The sequence below is a fragment of the Giraffa tippelskirchi genome, chromosome 9 (assembly GCF_054371585.1).
Source record: "Giraffa tippelskirchi isolate mGirTip1 chromosome 9, T2T-mGirTip1v1.2.pri, whole genome shotgun sequence".
NCBI lineage: Eukaryota > Metazoa > Chordata > Mammalia > Artiodactyla > Giraffidae > Giraffa > Giraffa tippelskirchi.
The window spans coordinates 124,881,980-124,905,070 of record NC_137283.1 but is presented as its reverse complement, the minus strand read 5'-3'; the positions used below and the strand labels follow the sequence as shown (position 1 = coordinate 124,905,070).

Here is a 23,091-nt window from a genome sequence, read left to right as displayed (position 1 = left end):
CTTTCCTGCTGCCTTCTGGCAGAGTTTTTTATGCATCTTTCGGGTCACTAATTTGTTCTTCAGCAGTAATCAGATACTTTTGTCTCATGTACACTATGCTTTAAAATGTCAACCATTTTCTTATTAATTTCTAGTATCACCTCATAATCATTTTTGTGAGTTTTTTGTTCCTACTTCAAGTTACTGGTAGCCTTCTTGCTTATCTTTTACATTTTAATCTTAAAAATAATTTATCTAATATGATATTTCAATGTTAGGAGTGTAATAAGTAAAATTAAATATTTTACCTAAAGTGATGAGTTCTATTTAGCAAAATGTTAGAATATCTGAAATGATATCATGTCTGAGATGTTTAAAAATAGTTATGAACAGGAGGAGTGTCGGGGACATAGATGAAATAAGATTGGCCATGAATTTGTCAGGGGAGTGTAATCTCCTTTGGTTCAGTCTCGTCTCAACAAAAATTTTAAGCGACAGACGTTAAAGCCCTTGGTGTGTCACAGCTCTCAGACAGACCATGTTATAGTTCTCGGACAGATCGGTTTTATTTAGAAAATAAAGGAAAATACATCCTTGAGGCTTGAGGGCATGCCAACCCAGAAGATACGAAGAGAAGAGAGAGAGAGAGAAAGTGCGTATACGCGTGCGTGTGGGAGAGAGAGAGACCCCTGGTCCTTTGGCTCCTCTTTTTACATGCTTTTTCCTCCCCCTGGGCCTGCCCTATGTAAATTGGGCTGGCCATGAGTGCTGTTTGTTCTACCTGAGGTCCTCACTCCAGTCCTCTGACCTTCCTTTGTTCTATTTTTGCGGGCTTTTCCCTTCCTTGTCTTTTAACCACTGCCATTCTGGACTCCTTTTTCCTATTCTAACTACCTAACAAATTGATAACTATTTAAGTTAAGTGATGGCTTACAGAGATTTTTTATACCATTCTGTTTACTTTAATATGTATTTGAAATATTCCTTAATAAAGTGTTAAAATAAATAAAAACCTAGGGAAAAAGTCAAGAAATATAATTCAAGAAATGACTTTAGGTCATAAATGCTAATATCAAGGCTCCTCCTTTAACAGTAAAAATTTCCCAATGATTATTATCTTGGGGAATCAGTTTGTACAAAATTTGATCATTTATTAAAACATCAAGCAATAATTTTCTTACATCAAAAAAATTTATTTTCTTAAAATAAGGGATTTTCTGGAGATTTAAACCTAATGTAATTTTCAGAAACATTGAAATTTTTATGAGGAAATATTTTGAAACTCATGCTAAAATACAAAATTGTTTCCCCAAATTCATGCTCAAAAATTACTGTTTATGGGAGAGATTTACACTAGAATTAATCACATTTTTCTCTAACTGGTGAATATATGGTTGGCTTATAGAGTTCATTTAAAATTTTTTGATAGTCTCCCCCAATTAAAAATAAATGAATTAAAAAGATAATTATCCCCATGTAGATGAAAAATACACTACAATTAATTCAGGTTCTGAATAGACAGTGCTGGGAGGGAGTGATGGGTGACAGTACCAAATTTACATTTTTTCATTTCTCAAAATGGAATTAGTTTCATAACTTTCTGTAGTCTCAAAAGAAACATATGTTCATTGTAAAATATTTTAGGCTATATATAGAAACATATAAAGTATGAATAAAAAATACACTATTCCTTTCAAGATGTTTTTATACAAACCCACACATTTCTCTTTAATGGGCTCAAAAAACATAGACAGTGATTATGACATTTCCCAAGTTCTGTGCAACAACCAAACCTTTATTATTATTTTTTATCACTAGCTTTATTTCCATTCCAAGTCCTGTTGCTAATGTTGAAACCTCTGAGTCACTTCCAGGTTGATGCAGATTTTTGAAATGATTTCTCAGTCAACTCACTGCTCTCCCAATCTTCAAGTTCTCTCAGGATGATGTCTCCCCTCTCTGCTCAGGGTAATGAGAGGGTAACAGGCAGGAAGGCCAGGGGTCTCCAAACAGAGGAAATAGGCTGCAAGTGTCAGACATTTTTTATCTCTCTCTTAAGAGGCAGGAGGAAACAAACTAGTGTTACATTTTTTCCCCTTCTCTATACAAATTTAAAAAGAGGTTTCTCTTAAAATTCTGTGTTGCCATAATGACACCTGGTTCCACCTGAACTTAACTTTTCTCAAACCTTGAGCTAACCAAAGCATTTCTTAATCTATGTTAATGTACTATGCATTTACCCTAGTTTCTATCTTCAAGTCGGTTCTGCCTAAAGGCTCAGATTTAGGCTCAGAACTGACTTGACAAACTAGTATGTTATACTCATACATTGTTCTCCTAATCTATGTTAATGAAACTATATATTTGTATGGTAATCTGCCTTTCTTCAAGATTCATGTCAATCATTTTATTGCCTGGGATGACTCACCTGGTGCTATTCTCTGAGTTTTGAGACATTTCCTTTCTTTAATTAGCAGACTGCTAATGTTTATATAACATCCAGCTAAAGACTAGCAGGGGGGCAATCTTTCTGCCCCCTTCTGATGTCTCTGTCAGAAGCTTTCTCTATCTCTTTTATACTTTAATAAAACTTTATTATGCAAAAGCTCTGAGCAATCAAGGCTCGTCTCTGGCCCCGGATTGAATTCTTCTCCGCCAGAGGCCAAGAATCCCGGCGTCTTTCATGGTTCAGCAACAACCTTTCAGTAACATCTCAGTTTCACCTGGTGTTATGCTGTGTTTAGGCAGTGGTGGAAAGGGTGTATGGCCAGAGAGCATCCTCAGGCATCCACTGAGGGGTAACGTATCCACCGTGTCTTTGATGTTCATCTATCTTGCGCTGCATCTGGTGATAAGATGGAGTTGGGCTTGGCCATGAGTTATGCCTATGCAGATCAGTTTATACTTTCCTGGTGCTAACTGTAAGGTTTCAAGTGCTCTGTTTTTACCCTTTTGGGGATATACTCATTCAAGTATAGTCAGACTCGTCGTTGACTACTGTTACCATCTATTATTAATTGCATACATTTTAAGCCCAGCTTGCTTCAATGACTTCTAACATATCCAGTTCAGGCAAATCAATAGCCTTGACTTTCAATCTTTTCCTCTGTTAGAAGTTCCTACTGCCTATTTTAAAACTCAAATTCCAGAATATTTCCTTGCTTTCTCTCTTTTTTAAACGGCCTCTGAGGCAAAAAGAAAATGCAGGGAGAAATACCAGAGGTACAATATATTCTAATTCAATCCCACCAAATGGACCTACCTTCTTTTTTTCTCCAAAATGGGAGGTTTGTGACTTTCTTCTGCCATATGGAAATTGTATATAATCATACAGAAGTTTCAGTCTTTCCAATCAAATATAACTCATCCTGTATATTTTTCCTAGATTACTGATTCACTCTCTACATCTCAAATTACCATTTACATCCGTATGCCCTGATTTTATATGGATAGTATATACTCTATTTGCCATCTTGTGACCTGATTATGTTTTCAGATGTAATTTCTTTTTAAACATTGAATGATAAAAATATATTATAAAATATGTGTGATATGTAAAGTATAACATAAGAAATCCTCCTATGTGAACCACTTAGTTAAAGAAATGCAAATTTATTTACCTGTGAATCCTCTAAGTCCTCCTCCCACTTTTCTTTTTCTTACTCTCCTCAAAGGGAATTATTTTGAATTTGGTGCTTATTTTTCCTTGTTTTAAATTGCAGTTTTTCTGCATGAGTATATTTGTAACTAATAAGTTAAACAATAATTAACCAGTAAATTTAGTTGTGCATTAAGATATTCTGTAGATAGAATCATACTTTATTTACTTTTCTGTGACTTCTTTTCAGGCACTTAACATTTTAATCCTAGATTCTTCTATCTTGTTGCACTGTAAAATGTATTCCAGTGTTCTTTAGTATTCCATCATGGAATATACTATAATTTATCTATTTTGCTATTGATAGATGTTTGAGTTATTCTGGTATTTTGCTAGTACCAAAGGTTGTTTTATAACCTTCTTGTACATATCTCCTTGTGTAATTATCAATTCTTTAAGCTATGTAGATTCAGTTTCTGGATCATGAGTTATGGGCAATCAACATTTGGTTGTCATATTTTTGTATTTGCCAATTAGATGAGTGTAAATGATGGTTTTCTTTGATTTTGATAACATTCTCCTGAATACTAATAAAACTGAGCATCTTTCAATATCTAATAATCATTCATATTTTTTCATTTTTAAAATAAAAAATTGTTTTATGCTTGTCCAGATACTTTTCTGCTGACTTTTTTGTCTTCTTAATTTGTAGGATTTTTAGAAACTTGTTTTTTATGTGAATTCCTTATTGTTAATATGAATAGTAAATATATATTCTAGTTTATGTTTATGTATATTAGACACATTTGGGCAATTAGATGGTTCCTGGTATTTTGCTATCACAATACACCACTGAAAATTTTGTAGCATTTTCTTCCATTTTAAAGACTAGTATTGCGTAGACTAAATCTTGAGTTCAGTTATTGGGTCAAAAGGTCTGAATATCTTTATGAATTCTAAGCAAATATTGCTAATTACTTTCCAAAAATTTTGTACCAATTTGCAATGCTAGCAACAGTCAGAGATGTAACAATTTCACTCTCATCAACCTTAGGTCTTGTCATTAAATATTTTTGGCTAGCTTAATGTGCAACATGTTTCTCAACATTGCTTTAATTTGCATTTACTGATTACTAGCATGGATGAGCATTTTTCACAGTATTTGTTTACTAATAGCATTTTCACTTATGTAAATTGTGTATTTTTACCCTCCGGGTCTTTATTTTGTGTTAAGCTAAGAATAATAAATACAGCTCTCCAAACCAAAAGTAGAAAGTGATCTGTTTTCAAAATGATTACAGAAGATTTTCAAAGTCTGAGTGTCTTACATACAGTCACTTATGATAATTTTAATAAATATAAAAAAAATCATCTACGTGTCTGGCTTTGGGAGTAGAAAGCCAAAATAACTGGTCCTTGCTTTCAAAGAGATTTAGTCGTTCAGATTAAAGTACAGGATTGTGACAGAGAAGTGATCTTATGGGGGCTCTCAGGAGAAGTCTCTGCCTCAGATGAAGGTTCTGAAGGCATCCCAAGTTGGTGACCCTTGCATTAGACCAGGGATATGAATGTAACTGGAGACTGTGCCATGAACTGAGCTGACTGCATGTGAGAAGGAGCGGAGGTAGGAAGAGCATGGAGCTTCCCTGTGTCAGACTGGAGCTGGAGACCCACATATATGCTCTAAAGATTTTAAAGTCTATTCAAAAGGGCTGGAGATCTTTAGAGGACTTTTAGCAAATCTGGAAAACTTCTCATGATTGTAGAGTAGGATGGAGGATGGGGAATCATGGAAAAAGCAACGTAGAGGCATTTAGAAGCATTAGAAGCATACCAGAGTAAAGGGATGGGAAAGTAGTGCTGAGAACAAAGAAGAGGCGACGGACTTGAGACCTATTTGAAAGCATATCACTAACCTTGAGAAAACGCAAATTTAAGTCACATTTGCTTTGGGAAGAGAAGACAAAGAAAGGCTACCACAGCATCAGGGAGAGGGGTGACAACTGCAGGGCAGAGTCAGAGATGGGCAAAAGGAGGCCCATACCCTCCCACTTCTTACCTGGTAGTTATCTCTCTTACCATATATGAAGATTCTCTCCTGCAGTACTGAGGACACCTCACACAACTGTGTCCTAGTCTCCTTACAGCACCCGAGGGTGTGCGTGGTGGCTCCATCTGCCCTTGAGCTTGTGCAGGGCCTTAAAGCAGGCGTGAGCCTATTCGGACAAGGAGCTCCAGGCTTCCAGGTGCTCAGACTGTGCTTTAGGAAGGAATACATTAGGCTACAGGTAGCCGTGTACCCTGGGTCTCAGAGGCTCCTTGCTCTATGAAGCAGTTCCTGGTCAGAGGAGAGAGCCACCTCTCTTCGCTGGTACTGAGGACAGTACAGGTGAGAGGCCCTGTCTCAGCAGGTGATATCTCCTGGCAGACACATGGCTTTGAGGCTGGAAGGCTGAGCCTGAGTCATGTAGATTCTGTGGGCAAGGTTTAGCAGACACTCTGCCCCTAACAGGGGCTTTCCAGGTGGCACTAGTGGTAAAGAATTCACCTGCCAATGCAGGAGACATAAAAGATGCAGGTTTGATCCTTGGGTGGAGAAGACCCCCTGGAGGAGGGCATGGCAACCCACTCCAGTATTCTTGCCTGGAGGATCCCCTGGACAGAGGAGCCTGGCAGGCTACAGTCCATGGGGTCTCAAGAGTCAGACACCACTTAGCGACTAAACCACCACCAATGACCTATATGGAAAAAGAGTGTAAGAAAGAGTAGACATATGTGTATGATTAACTGATGTGCTGTGTAGTGTACACCTGAAACTAATGCAACATTATAAAGCAACTATATTGCAAACAAAAACCAAAAACCAAAACTTGATGATAATCACAGTTTTTGGAGACACCCATAGGGGATGACATTTATCCACTTTTATCCAACTCAAGCTTCAAGTTGGGTTGTCTAAAGAAATGTTAATATCTACTATAGAAAATCAATATTTATGTTAAAGAAAAGCTCCTTTTCAAATTATTAATACTTTTTCTGGTTCTAAAATGTCACAAATGGACTTTCTGTAATTGTTAAGCACCACTTTTCTCATAAGTTAGTAATGACAACTTATTTACAAATTAGCAAGTTTAAAATATTCAACAATTCTCAATAAATATTATTTGAGTAAATACTATGTATGGGGTTGAAGATACAGTGGTGAAGTCGATGGAAAAATGGCCCTTCTGGAGCTTAGTTATAGTGTGTGTGTGTGTGTGTGTGTGCGTGTGTGTGTGAGTTTCTCAGTCATGTCCGACTCTTTGCAAACCTAATTATAGTGGAGGACATAAAATAAAAATGTAAAATATGAGGATAAATGATAATTAAAAAAGATCAATGCTATATGAAAAATAAAACTGGTTATGTGCTTGAGAATGACAGCAGAGTGGGGAGAAGACTTTTCTAAGGACTGAATTTTTAGCATCTCACTTCGGTTAAAATTGTACTGAGATACTGAAAATGTTTCCTTTAACCATCAAGACCATTTTCTCCCCAAACCTGTCTCTTTGTTAAGTTCTTCTTTTGCTCTAAAAGGTCCATGCACTGTTCATTACAGCACTGATTATGTTTGCATTTCACATTTTTTTGGGGGGGGGTGATCATTTGATTGATGCTCTCCCCCAGAGACTGTGTTCTGTGAGAACAAAGATCAGGTCAGTCTTTTTTCTCCACTCCATCCAGGCATCAGCGATGAGCTTGCTTGTTGTAGAAGTGAGTGAACGACCAGCAGTTTGAAAATTCTTAGCGAGTCTAGAATTGTGCATATTTTTCTGAAAAGTTTCAAGGTCAGAGTGCACTTGACAAAGTGGGCACATGATACATGTCTCATTGAATAGAAATAAAACTTTCCAGATCTTAATATGTTGATCTGGATGAATAATATGGAGCCCTGTTTGATTTTGAAAATTGGATCATTCCCACTGAGGAACAATGGTAGAAATACAGGTGAAAGTAGAGAGAAGCCTTTTTGAAATGGAAACTATTTCTGAACTGACAGAACAACCTCCCTCTGTCAGAAGAGGTAAGGGAGCAAAGTGCTTGGTGGGTAGGCTGAAATTTAAGCAGAATTTAGACAGACAGGAACAAATGTACAATTCCTATGTCATTGGGGCATAGATTTATGCATAATTTGATAATATTTTTGGTTAGAACTCAGGAAAAAGGAGGAAACTATTTTAGAACAAGCAGTATGAAAAAGGGTGTCAATTATAACTTACCAAATTACTGAGTATTGTTAGAATTCAAAGACTGAGTCTTTTCCTGTTAGGGGCTAGTGCAACTAACTAGAAGGGAAAGAGAAATAGGGGTTTACTGGGTTTGAACAACAACAAAAAAGGAAGAAACGAAAGGGAAAGAACAAGGGAGACTGACTGCTTAGAATGATCAGCTTGATTCTTCTATAACACAAGCAAGTCCAAGGATCCAGTGGATGTTTAGTAAATTTTCTGATCAACTCTGAACTTTGCAACAAGTGGATCAGAAAGAAGTGTCGGGTAGGAAGATGGGACCACCTTCAGCTTCTTCCCGCTAGTTCTTGAATATTCTCAGTGATGAGGACTCCATTGCTTTCCAAGCAGCTCACATTGCTTCTAGGCACTATTGTTGGAAAACACTTGTTCATGTGGAACCTCTCTTATAGCTTCTGTTTATTGTTCTTGAAAGTGAAAGAGTTTTTTGCTCAGTTGTGTCTAACTCTGCAAACCCATGGACTGTAGCCCACCAGGCTCCTCTGTCCATGGAATTCTCCAGGCAAGAATTCTGGAATGGGTGGGCATTCCTTTCTCCAGGGATCTTCCCTACCCAGGGATCGAGCCCACATCTCCTGAATTGCAGGCAGATTCTTTACCATCTGAGCTAGCAGGAAAGTTCTAACTAAGTTCTTCATACCTTCAGAACCAATCTAATTCATCTTCTTCATCTTCTACATGAGCCCCCAAACATTCGTAGCCATGTCCCTCTGTTCTTCTTGTCTGTAGGCCACCTTCTTTGCTCCCCTCTGCAAATGCATGGTCTTATCTATGTCCTTCTTTTTCTCGATGCCCCTGATTTCAATTTGGATTGGGATGACCACTTCTTTTATACTAAATGCGATTTTACCATTAATGGAAAACAATATTCTTGGTAGTCACACCTCACACTAGGCACATATTGAGTTCAGTGCCAGATAAAACCTTTAAGGATTTTCCAAATTACTCTGTTGCTGAGTCATGTCACCCCTTTCTACCTTTATGCAGTCATTTGTTTAGAACAGTTGTATTCCTTTCACTCCAGCCTTTTGAGTGTTTTAGATTTTAATTGTCATCCAAACTCTTTACTATTCTTCATGGTTTTATGCAATAGAAAAATCTGTTAAGCCTGCCTCCATCCAAGTCACTGGTAAACCTTGATGATGAAAGGACCACTATCAAAGCCTGTAATTAAAAGGAACTTCCTCACAGGTTGGCATAATCTGTTAACTGATATCTTCTTTGGCATGGTTATTCAATCTTCCTTTCTTTCTTTTTTGGCAGGACCATGTGGCATGCGGGATCTTGGTTCCCCAACCTGTGATTGAACACATGCCCCCTGCAGCTGAAGCTCGGAGTCTTAACCACTGGGCCTCCAGGGAAGTCCTGGTATGGTTATTCAATCCATCACAGATCTGTCTTATGATGCTGTCATTGTGCCTAGTGGTTTTCAACATATGCAGTGCATTCAAATCAGCTGAAGAACTTTTAGAAATCCTGGTGTCCAGTCCCTATCCCCAACCAATTAAGTCAGAGTCTTTAGGGTTAACTGAGGTATTAGCATTTTTTAAAGATTTCCAGGTGATTTTAACATACAGCTGAGGTTGTGAAAAACCAACCTAGCCCAATATCCTCCAGACTTCTCTGATGACAAGCATTATCAGGGGGTACATTTTATAGGTACAAATCCCTTCTCCCATCCCCTTCTCACTGGGTCAGAATCTCCCAGAAAACTTCAGAAATCTGGGAACACTGATAGCTCCTACTTAAGATTTTCTGCCTCCAAAAGGTTATGACCAGGGAAGCAGTCAAATCCTTGCTGAAATCCAGATTTACTGTTTTACCATATTTCTCAGTAAAGGAAGGAAATGGGTCAGTATGACTTAACACACATGTAATGAAATATTCTTTTGGGGATAAAGTATCATCTAAATAGCATCAGTGGTCCACATGAGAAGTGCTTGTCTCATAACTCTGGGACTCCTGCCCATTCTCTCTTTCCTTAGAAGTAGAAGTCATCTCTGGGATATGACGTGGGTACTGGAGATTTGGATTCCTCATTTTGCTGCTTTCTAGTTCTGAGACCCTGGGCAGACTTTGGACTTCTCTGTGCCTTACTTTTATGATCTTTAGTGGAGCCAATAGTACCTTGCTTTTGGTGTCATTGTGAGGATGAAGTATCAGAATTTTAAAGCCTCATGAACATGGAAGTTTGCCTATGCCCATCTGCGTGTTGTGTGTGCATGCATATGTGTAGATATGGAAGAGATGGCTGTGATGGGGATGCTCAGACTGAGGGAACTGCTGGAAGATTAGAGGCAAGATAGGGGCATACTCTACTCCATAAGAAGTCAACAGAGTGTCTGAAGCTTTCTCAGTTCAGTTCAGTTGCTCAGTTGTGTCCGACTCTTTGCAACCCCATGGACTGCAGCACGTCAGGCATCCCTGTCCATCACCAACTCCCGGAGTTTACTCCATTGAGTCAGTGATACCATCCAACCAACTCATCCTCTGTTGTCCCCTTCTCCCGCTTCAATCTTTCCCAGCATCAGGGTCTTTTCAAATAAGTCAGCTCTTCGCCTCAGGTAGCCAAAGTATTAGATTTTCAGCTTCAACATCAGTCCTTCCAATGAACACTCAGGACTGATCTCCTTTAGGATGGACTGGTGGGATCTCCTTGCAGTCCAAGGGACTCTGCTTTCTATCAGCAGCTGTTCCATTTTATTGAGCATTGCATGCTTACAATATAAACTTGATTAGTCAGGACAGTTTGCTGCAAAGCTTTATAGCAGTGCTCATGGATTGATGGTCATGATGGGGGAATAGAAACAAATGCTGAATGTGGGGGCAAGCTGAGAATTTGATACATTTTGTAGGTCTGCATCTTCCTATTTCCCCTGTATGGAAACTGTTTCTAAAATGATTTCATTCTTTCAGTTGGAGTGTTGCATTGCTTTGATGGTCTGGGGGACGGGGAAGTTCAAACCCACTGCTGTGGAGAATAAATAGTGATGTCCTGTAAACTTTACCAGCAAGATTCATAAGGTAACCTAAGACCCATGGGTTCATGGTGGTTTTCTACTATTTTGGAAAGTGTGAGCTCATGGTTGAGAGTCACTATGGATTAAGAAATGCTCAGATGGCCATGGTTATGACTACCAAAAGTCAAATAGGTTGTTTCAGTTGAGGGACTGGGAAAGGTCTTGGCCCCTGTCATTGAATTCTTCCATCTACTGTTTCATTCTAACTCTCTGAGCTACTACACTCAAGCCTTAGCCTCTGGTATTTCATCATGATTTTGGTCAGATACAGTGACAGTTTGTAGTGATTACAGATTTATTTTAAAAGACAACCTACTGACCTTTTTATGAATAGCAGCTTTAAAAAGAAGACGAGGAAAAGTCTCTAAGTCAACTGCTTAGTATTACGTTTAAATTTGGAAGGGATGCAATGAGGAAGGCTAACCCCATTCTCCATGTGTTTTTAGTTATCATATTATTCAGTACAGTGTAATTTATAATTTATATAAGCTTAATAAAATTTATTATCTTTGACAAAAAGGCAAATGCTTGGAATATTAAGTTTTTATTAAGACAAAGAACATAATTAATTTTTCCAAACTTGTCTAAAAATGCTTAGTGGTCGGTTCTGCCATTTAGATTTATTTGAACATATGTAAATTTGACATTTTGAGCAGCAATTAATAAAGTTGCTGTAATTTTAATCTTGTATTTTCTCTTCTTCTCTGGCTTTTTGAAGAGGTACTAGGCTAAGCATTTAAATTGCTGTTCCAATTTTCAAAGATTTTGGCTAGTACTTTCTGGGATAATAAATGGTATGAATGCAGTTTAATCATTTTTTAAAGGTACATGGTTTTTAATAAAAATAGAATTTACTTGTCTTTATTTTAAAGTGCAAATATGTTAGTTGATTATGACAATTAATAATATTTTTAAATTATAAATGAAATCGTGATTTTAATTAGTTGATTCCCAAATATTCCTTATCTTAGTACTTAAACTTCTGAATGCATCCTGTTTTGCATTTGTTTTCCATGTAATATTCATTCATAGCAAATAAGTTTTACCTTTTGAACAACTAGTGATTTTGGACAGATCATACTGAACCTTTTTTGAGGTCTCATTTTCTTCATCTGTATAAAATATCTAAGGCCCTTTCCAGCTTTAAAATTGTTACTCAGGACTTCCCTGGTGGTACAATCTGGATAAGAATCTGCCTGCCAATGCCGGGGACACAGGTTCAATAACTGGTCTAGAAAGATTCCACATGCCAGGGGACAACTAAGCCCGAGTGCCACAACTATGGAGCCTGTGCTCTAGAGTCCCGAGCCACAGATATTGAGCCTGTGTGATACAACTGTTGAAGCCCATGTGCCCTAGAGTCCATGCTCTGCAAAAAGAGAAGTCACCACAAGGAGAAGCCCACACATCGCAACTAGAGAGTAGCTCCCACTCACTGCAACTAGAGAAAGCCCACGTGCAGCATGAAGGCCCAGTGCAGCCAAAAATAAATAAATAAATAAAATTAAAAAATAGTGCTCATTCTGGCTTACTTCACTCTGTATAATGGGCTCCAGTTTCATCCATCTCAGTAGAACCGATTCAAATGTATTTTTTTTAATGGCTGAGTAATATTCCATTGTGTATATGTACCACAGCTTCCTTATCCATTCGTCTGCTGATGGACATCTAGGTTGCTTCCATGTCCTGGCTATTGTAAACAGTGCTGCGATGAACATTGGGGTACACGCGTCTCTTTCAATTCTGGTTTCCTCGGTGTATATGCCCAGCAGTGGGATTGCTGGGTCATATGGCAGTTCTATTCCCAGTTTTTTAAGGAATCTCCACACTGTTCTCCATAGTGGCTGTACTAGTTTGCATTCCCACCAACAGTGTAAGAGGGTTCCCTTTTCTCCACACCCTCTCCAGCATTTATTGCTTGTAGACTTTTGGATAGCAGCCATTCTGACTGGTGTGAAATGATACCTCATTGTGGTTTTGATTTGCATTTCTCTAATAATGAGTGATGTTGAGCATACAATACAGTATACTAATGCATATATATGGAATTTGAAAGATGGTAACGATAACCCTATATGCGAGACAGAATAAGAGACACAGATGCATGGAACAATTTTATGGACTCTGAGGGAGGAGGGTGGGACGTTCTCGGAGAATGGCATTGAGACATGTGTATTGTCATATGTGAAACAGAGCACCATTCCATGTTCGATGCATGTGACAAGGGCTCAGGGCCGGGGCAATGGGATGATCCAGAAGGATGGGATGGGGAGGGAGGTGGGTGGGGGGTCCGGGAAGGGGAACACATGTAAACCCATGGCTGATTCATGTCAATGTATGGCAAAAACTATTACAATATTGTAAAGTAATTAGCCCCCAACTAAAATAAATAAATTTATAAAAAAAAAAAAAATAATGCTCAAAGATCTCTCACCTTTGAACACACATGAGATTTTTCTTGACCCCTTTTGGGAGCATTTATTTATTAAGCATCTTGTTTGATTTCTTTATGTTGGCATTTTTCAGTTCAATTCAGTTCAGTAGCTCAGTCATGTCCGACTCTTTGCAGCCCGATGGACTGCAGCACACCAGGCCTCCATGTCCATCACCAACTCCTGTAGTTTACTCAAACTCATGTCCATTGAGTCGGTGAGGCTATCCAACCATCTCATCCTCTGTCATCCCCTTCTCTTCCTGCCTTCAATCTTCCCCAGCATCAGGGTCTTTTCAAATGAGTCAGTTCTTCACATCAGGTGGCCAAAGTATTGGAGTTTCAGCTTCAACATCAGTCCTTCCAATGAATATTCAGGACTGATTTCCTTTAGGATGGACTGGTTGGATCTCCTTGCAGTCCAAGGAACTTTCAAAAGGCATCTTACCTGACCTATTTTCAAGCTGCAATGAGGTATAGACAACTGATTTCTCAATTTTTTTAAATTGCTATTAGCATTAGAAGGAAATCTCACACAAACAGAAATCCAATAAACATTTGTGAAATGAATAAATAAAAATGTAAAAATTTCTCCCTAAAGCTATTCATTTCCATGTAGAAGATTACAAAATTACTAAGCTTTTCCTTTTTTTGTTTGTACATAAGTTTTAAAAACAGAAGTATCTGACTTTTTACATTTTTTAGACCCATAAATTAATGTAACATAGTATATACTTTAAAAAGTTTGATGAGAATTAAAATGTCTAGAAGATGTCACTTGTCCTCACCAAGATGCAGTTTTCCTCCCATTTGGGCAGACACTACATTGAAGTCGGGCATGGCCATGAGACTTGTTTTGATAATGAAGAGTCCCTCCTCAGTGGATGTATTAAAGAGCTGATGTGTGATTTCTTTTGTTCTCTTCCCCAACTCAGAGAAGCTGAAACCTCAACTGTGATGGAGTCATAAATGATGGAAAATGAGCAGAGTTCCCCCTTCCTCCTCCTACTACACAGGTTCTGATGTAGATATAGTTAGACAGGTAGCATAAGGCAGAAATAAGACTTTACTTATTTAAAGTCACCAATTTTTTTTGTTACCACAGCATAACATTAGCCTATTCTGACTATTTCAAGTTGTAAATTGAATTAAAATAGTTTTAAACTTTATTAAAGTTGTAAGAAAAACACTGTAAACTGAAATGTTTCATATTTAATTTTGAGCCTCCAATATATTTTATGAAAACTTAATCCAAATACTTGAGTAAAATTTGGCTCAGCTTTCACATACTGTTTTCATAGAGTGAAAAGTAATACTGCTTTTGATACAGCTGCAAAGTAAATTATTAAAGAAACAGTTTTAGAATTGTGTTGCAATAGAGATAATGGAAAATCTCTGGTGGTATGAATGCTTGTTGGATATGCTTTTATTCAAACTCACTTTTCCCAGGTAAGAACTAGATTCAACTGCTCCCTGAATTCATTATCATATTTATTTAGCAATAGTGATTTTCAAGTCAGTTATTATTAATAATTTCATTATAGAAAATAGGTTTTTAGCATGTATAAACAGACTGCATTTGAAGTTTTCTAGTTTCAACTTCAGATCTTTCAATGGTTATTTCTCCCAGAGGAAAATATATGATTAAAAAATTTTAAAAACTATCTAAAAAGCTACTGTTTGATGTAGCAACATTGTAAAGCTCAGTAGTTACTAGCACAGACTCTAGGGCTGGATGTGTGGGTTTAAATCCCAGGTTGACTTGTAATGAACCTTATCATCTTAGTAAGTTCAGTTCAGTTCAGTAGCTCAGTCCTGCCTGACTCTTTGCCACCCCATGGATTGCAGCACGCCAGGCCTCCCTGTCCATCACCAACTCCCAGAGCTTCTCAAACTCATGTCCATTGAGTCGGGGATGCCATCCAACCATCTCATTCTCTGTCGTCCCCTTCTCCTCCTGCCTTCGATCTTTCCCAGCATCAGGGTCTTTTCCAATGAGTCAGTTCTCTGCATCAAGTGGCCAAAGTATTGGAGTTTTAGCTTCAGCATCTGTCCTTCCAATGAATATTCAGAACTGATTTCTTTTAGGATGGACTGGTTGGATCTCCTTGCAGTCCAAGGGACTCTCAAGAGTCTTCTGCAACACCACAGTTCAAAAGCATTGATTCTTTGGTGCTCAGCTTTCTTTATAGTCCAACTCTCACATCCATACATGACTATTGGGAAAACCATAGCTTTGAACAGACAGACCTTTGTTGGCAAAGTCATGTCTCTACTTTTTAACATGCTGTCTAGATTGGTCATAGTAAGTTCCTTATTCTCTTTTTGCCCCAGTTTTCTCTTTTGATAAATGAGGATGCATGCATGTTAAGTTGTTTCAGTGGTGTCTGACTCTTTGTGACCCTATGGGCTGTAGCCCACCAGGCTCTGTCCATGGGATTCTCCAGGCAAGAAAACTGGAGTGGGTTGCCATGCCCTCCTCCAGGGGAACTTCCCAACCCAGGGATTGAACCCATGTCTCTTAAGTCTCCAGCTTTGGCAGGTGAGTTCTTTACCACTAGCACCACTTGGGTGTTTATATAAATGGGGATAGTAATCCTAAATCATGGGTTTGCATGAATATTACTATATGAAAAACACTTAAAACAGTATCTGCCACATAGTGAGTCCTCAGTAATTGTTTCCCACTCTATTAGGAGGATTCCTCTATTATTGGAGACATCTATTGACAAATTTTCACTTATTTTACTGTATGCTAGAGACTTGCCTGGTGGTCCAGTGGCTAAGACTCTGTGCTCCCAATCTGGGTTCAATTCCTGGTTAGGGAACTAGATCCCACATGCTCCAACTAAGAGTTCTCATGATGCAACCAAAGATCCCACTTACTGAAACTAAAGATTCCATTTGCTGCAACTAAGAACCAATCAGGGTATTAAGAAGCAGAGACATCACTTTGCCAACAAACATCCCTACAGTCAAAGCTATGATTTTTCCAGTAGTCATGGATGTGAGAGTTGGACCATAAAGAAGACTGAGTGCCGAAGAATTGATACTTTTGAACTGTGGTGCTGGAGAAGACGCTTTGGACTGAATATTTGGACTGAATATTTGGACTCCTTTGGACTGCAAGGAGATCCAGCCAGTCCATCCTAAAGGAAATCAACCTTGAATATTCATTGGAAGGACTGGTGTTGAAGCTGAAGCTCCAATACTTTGGCCACCTGATGTGAAGGGCCGACTCATTGGAAAAGACCCTGATGCTGGGAAAGATTGAGGGCAGGAGGAGAAGGGGATGACAAAGGATGAGATGGTTAGATTGCATCACTGACTCAATGGACATAAGTTTGAGCATACTTGGGGAGATGATGAAGGACAGGGAAGCCTGGCATGCTGCAGTCTATGGGGTCGCAAAGAGTCAAATACAACTTAACCACTGAGCAACAAAACTGTATGCTATTCGGCTCTTTTTCTTTTCTTTTTTTAGTTTAGACTTTGTTCTTCTACCATTTTTTTCTTTGTCACATTTTGTTATCATGCTGGTACTTAATCATGCATGCATATTGTAAATTATACTTTCAATTTATTTTTGTTGATATCTGGTGGCCTTTGAAGTTATTTACTTCTAAATGATTATTGCTATGGCTAATTCCCTTTATAATTCTACAAATCTACAATAATAAAACATGTTTCTAGAATAATAAAATTTATTTCTGATCCAAAGTATATAATAGAGATGAAACATTAGCCAAGGTAAAAAGCTAGGCCAACAGACATTTATTAATGTAGTCAGCACTGGGTGGGTGTGTGAGAAAAAAACTACATATAACGACAGGGCTCCTGCCCACCATGAATTTGTAATGTAGTTGAAGAGCTGTGAATAATAAACATGAGGCAGAGACACATACAAGATAGGTTAGAAATGAATCATCATTCTTATATAAGTGGTGTAGAAGGTTTGAAGAGGGAAGCATCACTGGAGGCTGAAGAGTTCACAGAAGCTTCAAGGAGCTATGATGTACATGTTTCAGATAATGCCTTTAAATTTAGCTTAACTTATTTACACTGTTTCTATAGCATGGGAAAGCAACACAACCTAAGATATAGCTGCATGGCACAACATTAGATTAATAAATATTTAGGAGCCTTTAGTACTATTATAATAGAGAGCTGATAGGAATTGATGGAGCAGAATGAGAACAGTGTTTGAGAGTGAAACTATCCCAGGAGACATGGGAGAGGAGATGGTGGAGCCAGGTTTGGGTAGAGGGAGATCACGATAGGGAGCCTGCTGAGAGGTGGATGGTCACTGTGGGTCTGGGATGACAGAGACTGAAGCTCTTAGATGAACCATTCTGCGGGGTGGCTGGTCTTTAGTCTAAGGACTCTGGGCAACTTTTCAGAATATCTTCTGCGGCTCCTGGATTATTAAGGAAGAAGATGGCATTATGGATCACATTGTTAATGCAATTTAGAGTATAGTGATTGTGACTGAAAAGCCTAAAATGGCGTTATAGAGTAAAAATATAAGGTATTTTGTGTATGCTTTAAAATAAATATTAATATATAGGAATAAGTTACAGCATCCTTCTCTTAGTAGCTGGTAAGTTCTGGCTTACTCTTGGTTGAAAGGCTACTTACTATAAGCCATGGTGAGGCATAAAGATTTGTATTCTGGAAACATTAATCAAACAACATTTTTGAAAAAGAATTATAAAGGAGAGACAGTGTCAAGGAGAAGAGGCATCTAGGCAGGTGGTGATGAAAGAGTGGGTAGAGCAGGGGGTGCTGAGCGCCTGGAGTGTGTGTTAGTTGCTCAGTCACGTCTCTCTGTGACCCTATGGACTGCAACCTGCTAGGCTCCCCTGTCCATGGAATTCTCCAGGCAAGAATCCTGGAGTGGGTAGCCATTCCTTCTCCAGTGGCTCTTCCTGACCCAAGGATCAAACCTGGGTTTCCCACATTGAGGGCAGATTCTTTACTGTCTGAACCACTGGAGGATGTGGAAAATCAAAGATACTTGAAACGGTGAATCGGCTGTTTTGTCAAACATCTTGATTCCCCCCTTACTTTAATGAGAAAACCTTTTTTTTTTTTCTGAAAATAGATTTGAAAAGGCATGTAGGAGACTTAATTGGGGAAGGAGGGGAGGAACAGAAAGCAGAAAGAGGATTAAGGAAAGTTAAAGAAAAGGAACTTACCCTTCCCTGTTCTTCAGGTAGGAGGTCTCCCAGAGGAAGTCAGCCTGAGCTGCTTTAGAGCCAGCCCTGGGATGACCCACACCACCCTCTCTGCCTCTCCCACATCCTGACTGCATAACCCATCTGGCTTTTCCAAAGAGAATCCCAGTAGAGTCATCTGCAACAAACTGTGGGAGCAGATGTGAAATGTCTTCTTTGTCTGACACTGGGGAAAGATCGACACAGAAAAGAGTATTTTGAGCATGTTTCCCAATCAATAATGCTCGAGCAAAAATAAAAATGACTTTACAGATTAGGAGGACATTTATAAGACAGCCTCTTTGAAAAATTCTTTTTTGTCATATAAAAGGAGTAACTCATATGTAATTAAATGGTCAGTATGATAGACATACACATAATATCTGTTTAAATATATCAAAGTAAATGACCCCTGATAGTTTTTCTTGATCTCTATTTCCCATAAACCTCACAGTAGTTGTAGATGCAATAAATAAAGAAAAACTGCTTTCTTTCCTAGTTGGCTGTATATCTTGGTTCTGGGCATATAAGCAAATGGCAAATTTGAAGACCGAATTACCTCATCAGCACGGGTTCTGATTTTTGCCACATTCTACATGAGAAAGTGCTAAGTGGAGGTTGATGGGAAGTTGAGTGATTTGTTGCTTTTAAAATAAGCTCATTAAGCCCAACATCAACTCAAGTCTGCACACTTTGTTCCTGTGTGGCATGGATGCTAATTATTCCCTGCTGACTGAATGAGCTATAAGAGAGCAATACAGTAAGACAAAAATTGGGACGTTCCGAGAAAAAGCTGTTGATGAATATTGATTCGTACCTGTTGGAGGTATAGCTCAGTGGTAGAGCTTTTGACTGCATGTTATTGTTGTTGTTGTTTATCACTAAGTAGAGTCCAACTCTTTGCGACCCCATGAACTGCAGCACGCCAGGCTTCCCTGTCCTTCACTTCTCCTGGATGATGCTCAAATTCATGTTCACTGAGTCAGTGATGCTATCTAACCATCTCATCCTCTGTTGTCCCCTTCTCCTCTTGCCCTCAATCTTTCCCAGCATCAAGGTATTTTCCAATGACTCAGCTCTTCCCATCATGTGGCCAAGATATTGCAGCTTCTGCTTTAGCCTCTGTCCTTCCAATGAATATTCAAGGTTGGTTTCCTTTAGGATTGACTGGTTTGATTTCCTTGATGTCCAAGGGACCCTCAAGAGTCTTCATCAGCACCACAATTGCAAAGCATCAATTCTTCGATGCTCAGCCTTCTTACATGGTCCAACTCTCACATCTGTACATGATTACTGGAAAAATCATAACTTTGACTATATGGACCTTTGTTGGCAAAGTGATGTCTCTGAGTTTTAATATGCTGTCTAGGTTTGTCATAACTTTCCTTCCAAGAAGCAGTTTAGTTCAGTTCAGTCACTCAGTCATGTCCGACTCTTTGCAGCCCCATGGACTGCAGCATGCCAGGCCTCCCTGTCTATCACCAACTCCCGCAGTTTACTCAAACTCATGTCCATTGAGTTAGTAATGCCATCCAACCATCTCATCCTCTGTCATCCCCTTCTCTTCCTGCCTTCAATCTTTCCCAGCATCAGGGTCTTTTCAAATGAGTCAGTTCTTGGCATCAGGTGGCCAAAGTATTGGAGTTTCAGCTTCAACATCAGTCCTTCCAATGAATATTTAGGACTTATTTCCTTTAGAATGGACTGGTTGGATCTCTTTGCAGTCCAAGGGACTCTCAAGAGTCTTTTCCAACACTACAGTTCAAAAGCATCAATTCTTCGGTGCTCAGCTTCTTTATAGTCCAACTCTCACATCCATACATGACTACTGGAAAAACCATAGCTTTGACTAGATGGACCTTTGTTGGCAAAGTAATGTCTCTGCATTTTAATATGCTGTTTAGGTTAGTCATAGCTTTTCTTCCAAGGAGCAAGTGTCTTTTAATTTTGTGGCTGCAGTCACCATCTTCAGTGATTTTGGAGTCCCCCAAAATAAAGTCTGTCACTGTTTCCATTGTTTCCCCATCTATTTGCCATGAAGTGATGGGACTGGATGGCATAATCTTAGTTTTCTGAATGTTGAGTTTGAAGCCAACTTTTTCACTCTCCTCTTTTACTTTCATCAAGAGGCTCTTTAGTTCTTCTTCGCTTTCTGCCATAAGGGTGATGTCGAAGGGAATGGCAAACAACTTCAGTATTCTTGCTTTGAGAACCCCATGCCAACAACAATAAGGCTGTGATTTGTTGATCTTTTGCCCTATTCTAGGCACTGAGGTAGAATTTATCACAAATTCTCTTTTAATCTTCATATAAATCCTTTGTAATAAGTTTTATTATTAGTCTCAATTTCAGATGAAGGGAAGAAAGATTATAGAATTCACATAGGTATTAACAGGTGGTACTAGGATTAGAATCCTTGCCCCTCTGAAGCTAAGCCTGTGCTCTAATCGTGAGAATCTAAAGCAAGATTTTTTTTTTCATTAAGTAGCTTGTGCTGAAGGAGAGGTATCTGTTTTTCTCAGTCAACTCTAGCCTAGCCTCTGAAAAGTTTAGAATTTAGACATAGTGGTGGTGGTAGTGGTTTAGTAGCTAAGTTGTCTCTCACTCTTGGGACCCCATGGACTGTAGCCATCTGGCTCCTCTGTCCATGGAATTCTCCAGGCAAGAATACTGGAGTGGGTTGCCATTTCCTTCTCCAGGGGATCTTCTGGACCCAGGAATCATACCCAGGTCTCCTGCATTGCAGGTGGATTCCTGCATTGCAGGTGGATTCTTTACCGACTGAGCTACAAGAAATTATCATTAAGTGTTATTAAAGCTACAAATAAAAATGACACAATGTCTTCCAGGAGTTCATAGCTTCTTAATTGCCAAATTCAGTGATGTATTTAGGAGAATGTAATTGAGAAATAAACTGGCTTGTAGGTTACCCCAGGGGGTGAGAGGTATCTGTAGTCTTTCAGAGGGCACCATGTATAACCTGGGTTTGCTTTGTGTCAAGGGATTAAATGAAAAGGCTTTTATATTTGATAAGGTCTTCCATTTACTGATCTTTTATTTTTTTTAAGGTCTAGGCTCAGTGAAGAAGGAGCTGAGAGAGAGTGACTCCTAGGACTGAGGGAGCAGAAAAGTAGCCCAGCCTTGTAGTAGAGACAGTTGGAGTGTAAGTGCTGTGTGTGTACCTGTTTGGCAAGTAGGGGGAGCAGGGAGGAGGGGAGGGAGGAACTTCTGCTCTGGTTTCCTGAATTCTTTGGAGGGCGCAGAGACTCTCCTCTGGAGAGCCTCCCAGTGACAACCACGATGAACTGAAAGCTAGGATCCCTCTGTGGTTTTCCAGCACCATGCCAGCCCTAATGTGAATGAACCCCAAAATGACTAAGGCTGGATTTTCCACCTAATGTTTTCAGTTTGATTGGTAGTCTAGATTTGATTTAGAAAAATAAGTGGAACTTCTCCTACATCTAGTGTATCAGAACAAAATTGTACTTAAAACTCTAAAGCATATGTTCTCAATGAGGGTGATATCTTCCTCAAGGGGAATTCAATTCCTTCTTGGAGAGGGTTGAAAAAAGTCTTCCTCCCTCCTTTTACGTGTAAACCACAGATATACATATAGTCCACACACAGTCTAGCTGTATGTGTATCATGTGGTGATTAGGAAAAAATATTTAAAAATGCCTCTTCAACAAGTTGTGTGAAAATGAAAATCCATTGAAAAATGCTTATTTAGAGTCTGAGATTCTCAGAGAAATATTCAGAGTTACAGGGGTCAAGAGGGAGACATGAAGTGCAATTTAGGAGAGAAGATTCATGTGCAGTACTTGCAGGAACAGAAGGAAGTGAGAAGGACAAGTACATAAGCATCTTAAGAAATAATTTTGTTTTGCTGTTTCTGTGGACAAAAACTCGCATACAGAAAACAGTAAATTAGTTAACTTCATGTCTTTAAGAGATATTGTTATATGCTTTTTGAAATGTCTCTGCAAAAGTGAGGAAACAGAAGTTCCTCTTACACGTGCTCATTTCATTCTCTCCCTTGTGAGGATCTGCCTACTTCTGGGCATGAAATCTGAGCATCTCTGGCAGTGCGGCTTTAGGTGCCCTCTTTCTCAGAGTTATGTTAATACAACCCTACACTCCGTTCCCTTCATAAATGCTTGCTTTCAGAATCCCTAGAAAGTTAAGTTAATTGCCTTCAAATATCCTCCAAATTGCAAAAGGACCAGAAAAGGATGAGAAACTTGGGCTCTTTCTGGCCGTGGCTTAATTTATTTTTATTATTATTTTAACTTTTAGTATTTTTTATTGAGGTATAATTGATGTACAATAATATATAAATTTCAGGTATGTAACAGTGATTCACATCTTTTAAAGGTTATGCTCTATTTATAGTTATTATAAAATAATGCCTATATTCCCTGTGCTATAATATATATCCTTGTAGTTTATTTATATTTTGCATTGTAGTTTGTACCTTTAAATCTCATATCTTGCTCCTTACCTGTTCCTCACTGGTAACCACTAGTTTATTCTCTATATTTGTAAGTCTGTTTCTTTT

General features: G+C 38.7%; 1 long non-coding RNA gene across 3 annotated transcripts in view; it reads left to right on the top strand.

Moving 5' to 3' along the window:
* Positions 1-23,091, top strand: part of LOC145520957 (uncharacterized) — a 315,163-nt gene that overhangs the window by 147,106 nt on the left and 144,966 nt on the right. Inside the window, exons 3-6 of one of the 3 annotated variants that reach the window (XR_014064947.1) lie at positions 9,130-9,234; positions 10,783-10,890; positions 14,253-14,333; positions 21,602-21,696. This is a non-coding gene — a long non-coding RNA (uncharacterized LOC145520957). The remainder of the gene's footprint in view (positions 1-9,129; positions 9,235-10,782; positions 10,891-14,252; positions 14,334-21,601; positions 21,697-23,091) is intronic. The other 2 variants (XR_014064948.1, XR_014064949.1) reach the window with 2 other exon arrangements.